Source organism: Megalobrama amblycephala, linkage group LG22 (assembly GCF_018812025.1).
Source record: "Megalobrama amblycephala isolate DHTTF-2021 linkage group LG22, ASM1881202v1, whole genome shotgun sequence".
In the NCBI taxonomy this organism is placed as follows: Eukaryota; Metazoa; Chordata; class Actinopteri; order Cypriniformes; family Xenocyprididae; genus Megalobrama; species Megalobrama amblycephala.
The window spans coordinates 25,179,853-25,188,475 of NC_063065.1; the positions used below are offsets into that span (position 1 = coordinate 25,179,853).

General features: G+C 41.0%; 1 long non-coding RNA gene across 1 annotated transcript; it reads right to left on the reverse strand.

The window, feature by feature from the left end:
• Nucleotides 1–2,841: 2,841 nt before the first annotated feature.
• Nucleotides 2,842–3,118, reverse strand: LOC125257752. The gene is made up of 2 exons (XR_007182448.1): nucleotides 3,084–3,118; nucleotides 2,842–2,928 (listed from the first exon to the last, which is right to left on the reverse strand). It is a non-coding gene; the product is annotated as an uncharacterized LOC125257752 (long non-coding RNA).
• Nucleotides 3,119–8,623: the final 5,505 nt, after the last annotated feature.

Consider the following 8,623-nt stretch of genomic DNA (forward strand, 5'->3'; position numbering starts at 1 on the left):
AGACAGGAACAACATCTACAACAAGGTTAAGCTTCACTCCAAGGTACCTTCGTCTGCGTGTTCCAGATTGTTAAGGACCTTCTGCACCTACACCAGGGCCTCATCTACATGTTCCAGATTTTAGGACCCTTTGGTGCTCCAGGAGATCAGCATCTCACAGAGCTTCGTGTTCAAGACTGTTGAAACAGATTCTGGCTCCTCTCCCCACTGCATTGTCACCCAGCACAACCAGTGGAAGATGTCGGACTCAACCATGTGGAACGTAAATATCACTTAACCAAACCATCTATATTACATTAGATGTAATATAGCTGATGTTAGTTAATAACAAATAATCTCTTGTTTATTTGTTTGGTTCATAATAAGGTTCTCCACCTTATTATTTTCAGAGAAACAGTTTATCTTTCCTAGAGGTAGCGTAACTCTTCCATAGCCACACCCAACTTAATCACTTGTATTCTATGTATCTTACGCACTTTATTCCTTTATCATTCATGGTATTCATTTAGTAGTTGTGTTAGTTATTCTTGTTTATCTTTTTGTTAATAAAATGTATTTTTTATTACAGTTGTGTCTTCCTTGTGCTGATAATACAGAAGAGGCTCTACAAGTTAGCAATATCACCAATCTTTCAGATAAATCAGCTGACCACTTTACATTAATTCTAAATGAATGAAAGCCCCTGTTGGGAGAGTTCTCATACTGCCAAGGTAACAGACCTTGACTGGTGCCCTGAACTAGGGAAAAAGGGGGTAGTGGTCATCTGATGTACTCATAATCACACCTTAAGTGTCATGTGATCCAAAAATCACAACATCAGCGGTGATGTGAGTACCAATCCCTTTACTTCACGTCCTTGGATGGACAAAGTAAAAATCACTACACTTATCTTATTATTGAGTGTTAATAAGATTATCTTATTTAACAGTTATCTTATTAAACACTTTTACAAAAAAAAAAGTTGTGTCTTTCTTAATAAAGTTATTACATTCTTTATTAAATGCTTTACAAAACCAGTTGTCTCTCATTATTTAATGAGTAATTAATATATGCTTTAATAATGTTTTACAAAACTATTGTCTTTCATTCTATAAACCAAACATCTATTTTCCCCCCAAGTTATCTTCAAAAAAAAAAAAAAATTCTATGAAAAGTGAACTCTTACACATCTCTGTTACAATAGTGTGTTGCAGTATGGATGAGGCTGAATCGGGCTTCTACCAACGGGTCTTTATTTAGCAAAGGAAAGAACAACTTTCACTAGACAGCAACAACAACACACTAGACAGTATCAAACAACAAGAATGGACAAGGAGTGCAGGGAGTGAGTCCAATATAAAGGGTGTGCAAACGACGAAGACCAGGTGCAGGGAATCCAGGTAGAGCGGGAGTGATGATGAGGGAAGTGAGTTCAGGTGTGGAACAGGGAGGATCATGGGAAACGGAGTCCAGAACAGGCGTGACTGTAACACTCTTATTTCCATTTTTCCACACAGACAAGTTAGGTTTTTTCTTTATCTTCAAATCGCAGCTGTTTTTGTTCTTCTTAAAGAATTATCATTCTTATAAATCACTTATCTCAATAAATGTTTTTCTTAAATCTCAGTTGTGTTCTTATTATTATTCTTTATAAGCAGAAGAGGTACAACTAGCACAGAAAGGTTGCATTTACTAATGAAGCAGGGTGTGGCTGATAACAACAATGGTTAGGATTCCATCAGAGAGGTGTGAAGCGGCAATGTTCAGAAATTGCACAGTCAATCATCCAAAAGTATCCATACAGTTTTAGTGGCAAAACAGAAGAGGGGTAGTTAATTGGATGTGGATACTACTCTTTGTTGTGTCAGTTGAAGATAAGGGTGGAACATTTTAACCGGAACAATACAATGGCTCGACTTAGAAAACCTAAACGAACAGGAGATTAAGTGGATGATAGCCAACCCTCAACATCTAAATCCACTAAACTATAGCTATGGTTGTGTGAACTGGAACCCTACTGAACTTCCTGAAGGAGAAACCGTTAAGTCTTTAGAGATAAAGAGAAAGGAGATGCTTAGTCGGTTTTCCCAAGAAGGACCTCATGCAGCCGAGTGCAGAAAAGTCCAAGAATGAATGAAAATTACATTCATTGCACAATGTCACAGCATTAATGCCAGCCCTTTAACCAGTATATCAGATCTTCAGGCAAGGTGGCCCTTTCTCTTCATGAAGAGATTCGTATGTTGACCCAGGCCTCGCAGCTGTCCTGTTGATGGCCCACTTCAAAGAAAAGGAGGAATCATTGTTTCTTTTAGCTGATGTATTTTTTCATTTATATGATCGATATAACTGACAGTTAGAAAAACGTGGGTTTGATTGATTGATTGTGTGTGTGTATGTGTGCGCAGGTCACAACAACTCCGACAGATCCAGGCTTTCAATTCCTTCTACTCCAAGGCTGATCATGCTTGGTAAGGTCCTTTAATACATGATATAGCAACATTAATGGGATGGTTATTAAAAATGAATATTTTGTCACTTTATTCATGGCTTTCTATGTCTAACGTTCTGCTTAACATCTCCTTAAATATGTTTTGAATAACAAGGGTAAGTAAATGATGATTGTCATTTTTGGGTAAACTAGCCATTAAAATAAAGGGTTAGTTCACACAAAAATGAAATTTCTGTCATTAATTAATCACCCTTGTGTCGTTCCACACCCGTAAGACCTTCGTTCATCTTCAGAACACAAATTAAGATATTTTTGATGAAATCCAAGCGATATGTGACATAGACAGTGTGACAGTAGGCCTGCGCCTTCACTCTGCGTTGTGGTTTATAGATGAGACCGGACAACATAGATCCCTCAGACCACTTGTTTTTATTCTGAGATAATAAAAATAAAAACAAAATCAAAAGACAATCTGTGGCCTTTTTAGCATCAACCTGCTGGTCAAAACAGACAATTTCAGCCACAGATCTTGGTTAAACACTCAAAACAAATACATCATGTTCCAAAACCATTTTTAACACAAAAATAGATTGTTTCCTGTCATTTAATAGCTAATTTCAAACTTTATAGACAGAGCTTGAGTAGAACTCACCTTCCTTCAGCTGCGTTTACTGCGAACTGATAGGAAAGCGACCGGAACTCAATTTTTAAAGGAGCCGTGTACCATTATTTTTACAATTACTACAAACACAGAAGAAAATGAACTTATAAGCGTAGAAAACAAGTTAAATAACAAAAATCAATATAAAAATACTGGGAGAGATTTTGAGTGAAATTAATAAATTGATATAACATCTGTTATATTCACCTCCCCTAATTTCACCAAAATTCTGCATGTACAGAAAGAGGATGTTTTCTAAAGAATCACAATGCAAAAATTCCAGTTACAGCAATGAAAGCTATCTGTCTTAACAAATACAGAAAATTTGAGGGTGATCAGACCTCAAAACCTCTTAGTAAAGTATGTTGCCAAGTACATCATACCACACTTCAACAAATCCTCATTCACATTTTGTATATTACACTTAACGAAAAAAGATTTCTCAAAAAGATAAAGAAGGAAGAGAAAAAAAAATATATAGAAAGTAATCTTCCTACACAATCATAAAGATTAGAATAGGCTCAAAAGTGACTGAGACTTTTTCCGAAACCTGTCTGACAACTTAGCCATTTTAAATGGTTTTTGGCCCATGGTTTCAATCAAACGGTTTACTTTTTTTACTACTCTACCAGCTCGTGTTGTAACCATGCCTTGCGCTTGGTCAGGAACTGACACTGACACATCATCACAGACAAGTCGGGGTCAGTGATACCTAAATTGGTAAAGTCAACTGTTGCCATTACTTTATCGCAATCAGAAGTTCCTGCGCTCAGTGTTTTATCAGGGAGCAACTGGTTTTGACTGTCTGGAGCAGAATCAACACAGTAAGTGCTATCGCTCTCATCTTCTTCCTGTTCCATTTGTACATCAAATGATTTCAAACTCTTTGAGACATTGTCATTGAATACTAATGAATGTTTTCTGTTTTCAGGATCTTCATCCTCCAAGGAATCAGTGGAGTTTTGTTGATTGGCTCTCGCAGTCAGAATCGTTTGTGCAATCGGCAACTGAAGATCCACATGTTTCATCCTCAAGACAAGTCACTGGTAAGAAACTGATGTCTAAGAGCATATTTCGATGTACCACTTTAATGTGTCCTTTGTCATCTCTCACTTTGTATATGTGTGTCTGAGGGTCATTATCCACAATGGTGTAAACAGTAGGTTCCCATCTATCGGCCAACTTTCATTTCCCTCTTTCTCCTTTATTTGCAATGAGCACTCTATCTCCATTGTTCAAATGTACTCCCTTGATCTTGCGGTTATAAATCTTTGTCTGTTTCCTCTGTTCCTGCACAGCATGTTTTTGAGCAATTTCAGCTGCTTCGTGAAGATGAGACATTAAAGTTGCGACATAGCTGCTGTAATCAACAATCACTGGATCCTTCGATACTTGTTTGAACATTACATCCACAGGTAATCGTGGGACACGTCCAAACATGAGTTGGAAAGGTGCGTAACCCGTCGTCTCATGTACTGTGGAGTTGTACGCGAAGGTCAGAGTCTGAATTTGTTGCGGCCACTTATCCTTAGATCTCAAAGGCAAGGAGCGAAGCATATTCCCTAGGGTTCGGTTGAACCGCTCTGTGATACCATTGCCCATAGGATGATATGCAGTCGTGCGAGATTTGGAGACCCCAGAAAGTGTTAACAATTCAGCAATGAGCTCGCTTTCGAAATTTGTACCTTGATCCGTGTGGATCCGCTCAGGGAAACCATACACGCAGAACACATGGTCCCATAACTTCCGAGCAACTTGCTTAGCTGTCTGGTTGATGCAAGGAAAGGCATGTGCAAGTTTAGTGAAATGGTCCGTCAGAACCAACACATCCACTGAATGCTGTTTGTTAACCTCTGCACTCCAAAAATCTAGACAAACCAACTCCATAGGTGCGGAAGTTTGAATGCTTTCCAGTGGAGCTCGAGCAGCTGGCTCAGGTGTTTTTGCCAGAATACACCTCTTGCAACACTTCACGTATTCTCTGATCTCACGCTCCATCTTGGGCCAGAAGAAGCGCTGTCTTGCCAAGTGAACTGTTCTAGCCTGTCCTTGGTGACCGGCAAGATCATGCAGACCATGTAGGGCTTTTTCTACCATGCTCTGAGGCAGAACATACTGATGTCTCTTCTGTCTGCTTATTGGGTCCTTAGTTACCCTGTACAGAATCCCACACACTTTTAGGTGATCCAATTGCTTGACAAGAGCCCACGCTTTGTAGTCGAGCTTTTCTCTCTCTCGTCTAGAAGGGCGTCTTTTACGGAGTACGAAAGGGAGTACCTTGGAAATGGTAAGGTCGAGCTCTTGACTTCTCTCCAACTCGTCACGAGAGAACATAAGCAGAGGTTGTTCATTTTGGCTAGTGGCTGCAGCCTGCTGAACTAACTGCACTAACTGAACTGCTCGTGTCACTGCCGCTGTTTCCCAATCACCTTGGACTTGGCAAAGTGTCTTAACAGCTGCTGGATCACATAACTGCATGTGACAGCTTGATTGACATCCAATCTGATCACTTATCTTGTGGCACTCAACCTTCAGACGAAACACATCCTGTATGCCTTCTTCTTCTACAGCATCAGCTTTGGTAAGTAAGCGGTTGTAACTCTCATTCATGAGCCTATGACTAATTGATCTTGCAAATGGATCTCTGCTTAAGGTGTCAGCCACAATGTTCTTAACTCCTGCAATATGTTTGATGTCAAAAGAATAAGGGGCCAATTTTGAAACCCACCTTTGTTCACAGGCATCGAGTTTTGGCTTAGTCATAATGTGCGTAAGTGGATTGTTGTCAGTCCAAACTGTGAAGCTGTGCCCTTGAGCCAGTGGCTGAACTTTTCGCACACCCTCCACTTCAAAGCCAAAAACTCGAGCCTGTGCGCAGGGTACTTCTTCTGTGACGTGGTCAGGGTTTTGCTGGCAAATGCAATTGGCCGAGCTATTTCTTCCCCAACTGGAACTTGGGATAGCACAGCCCCTAACCCATCCAGAGATGCATCAATTGAAAGAATCAAAGGCCTAGAGAAATCAGGATGTACCAACACAGCACAGTTCAACAACTTCTCCTTGAGTGTATTGAAAGCAATATCGCATTCTTCTGTCCAATCACTTGGATTCAGCTTTCTGAATGTGCCAACAGGCTTCCTAACTCTTCCTTTACCTTTTCTCTTCTGACCTGCAGTTAGAGCAAAGAGAGGCTTGGCGATCGAAGAACAATTAGGAATAAAGTGTTGATAGTAGAAAATCATTCCTAAAAATGACTTGATTCTTCGCACTGATGGAGTGAAGCCATCTTCCTCCATAAGTTGTAATTTGTTCATTTTGGATATAACATCCACCTTCGTGAAGTCCACAGAGACACCATGGCCAGAAATGATATGACCCAAGAACTTCACTGAATCACGCAAAAAATTACACTTTTTGGGACTGTAACCGAAGCCGCTGAAAAACCATTTCAAGCCTGCTCAAAGCCTCTTGCTCCGTGGGTGCAAACACAAGCAAATCATCTAAATAGCAGAGCAAACTGCTGAAGTTCATATCCCCAAAAATGCTCAGCATCATCCGCATGAACGAAGCTGGACTGTTGCACAGGCCTTGAGGCATGCGGTTATACTCATGTAGTCCCATGGGAGTAATGAAAGCGGTGTATTTTTGTCTTGTTCATGCATGGGCAAATTATAGAATCCAGAGGTTAAGTCCAGGGTGCTGAAGTAATTGTTACCTCCTAAAGCAGCAAGGCAGTCGGACTGATGAGGGAGTGGTGAGCATCTTTGAGTGTTCTCGCATTAAGCCACCTGAAATCCGTACAGCTGCGTAGGCTCCCATCTTTTTTCCATACAAGCACCAAGGGCAATGCATATTCGCTGACCGATTTTCTAATTATCCCCTGCTCCTCCATTTCGGTTAACACCTGACGCAACTTCTGGTAATGAGCAGGAGGGATCCTCCGATATGGTAAACGGAAAGGCCTCTCATCTGTAAGTCGGATACGGTGTTCAAATGCCTTAGCTTCTCCACAGTCCAAGGGATGTTTGGAAAACACATCATTGTAACTCACTAATAACTGTACAAGTTTTTCTTTGGATGCATCAGTGACTTTGCAGAGATCAATGTCAATTTCACTTAACCCAACATCTTGCAGTGTCAAATTTAAAGTGCAATTTGGAGTAGCTTTGCATCTCTGAACTAACCTCCTTTATCTTTCCAGTGCCCTGAAAGACTGGGAAATCTTCTGCAGCCAGACAAGGTGAAACATCTGCCAATTTCCGATTCTTCCTTAGCGTGACAGGTTGGTCAGACAAATTGGTTATTTTCATAGGTATCCACCTATCACCCCGCATAGATGTTATCACACGGGCTACCATGATATTGCTTGGCATAGTCTTGGAGGAAGTTGGTTCAACGAGAATGGTGCTCCCAAGGGACAATGGAGTTTTGCTGGGTAGTCTTCCCCACACTAAGTGTTCTTGTCTTGCAGCAAGAGTGACAGCATGCTGGAGCTTCACTGTTCCAATTTTGCTAGGTATCTCATCATGTCGCCAGCGTGTGAGATTTGACATCACATCCAAAAAGTGTTCACCGTCCGGCGATAACTGAGTAGCCCTTTGCGATATGAAGTCCCAATACTCATCTGTGTTCTTCATTTGATTCACGATGTGCTTGATCAAGTTGGTGCCGAGAATTAAATCATCATGTTGTCCTGGAACAACGAGAAGTGGAACTCGACAGCTGATACCATACACTTTCATGGTAACTTCGTACAAACATTTTGGCTGTGCGGTCTTACCCCCAACACCAACAAGAATGATATTCTCAGGTAGCGATTGTTTGTCCAGAACGACATTTTCAGCCAACAACTTTTGTTCAGCTGTCTCACTGAGGGTACAAGACATGGAGCCAGTGTCAAGCATTCCTCTCATGTGGAACTGGTCATTCACAACCACAGAAGTATAGAAAAGATCATCAAAAGCTTTTATATTCTGCATATTTTGTGCGTATATCACACAAGTTCCATCAGATGCTGTATGGCATGCATTCTCATACTGCTGTTCCAGATCACTTATGAGGGTTTGATTCTCACCCACACATCCCCTCTCTAAATGTGGGTCTAATGGTTTAAAGCTCCTTGTGGTGAATAGTTCACCTCCAGACTGTCAGGACTGTTCCACTTAGGGCACTCTCTTTTCCTGTGTCCATGTTCAAAACAAAACAAGCATAAACCGTCTCTTCTACAATGTGCAACTGTAGAATGATCCATGCCTCTGCAAACTTTGCAAAACTTCCTGCTCACATTCCCATGTCTGAAAGAATTTACAGGTACAGAAGGGCTTTGCATGTTTTGTTTCAGCACACGATCGAGAAGGCTGATAAGGGACTGAGTGCAGCTGTCACTTGTCTGAACTGATGGTGTAACTGGTAACCCACCTTGACCTGCAGACACTTTCGGCTCAATCCCAGATGTCCCATCATCCAAATTCGGCATTTGGGCATTAGCAGCCACAGTTTTCGCAAAGGAAGGACGGTTGGACTGTGCCTTC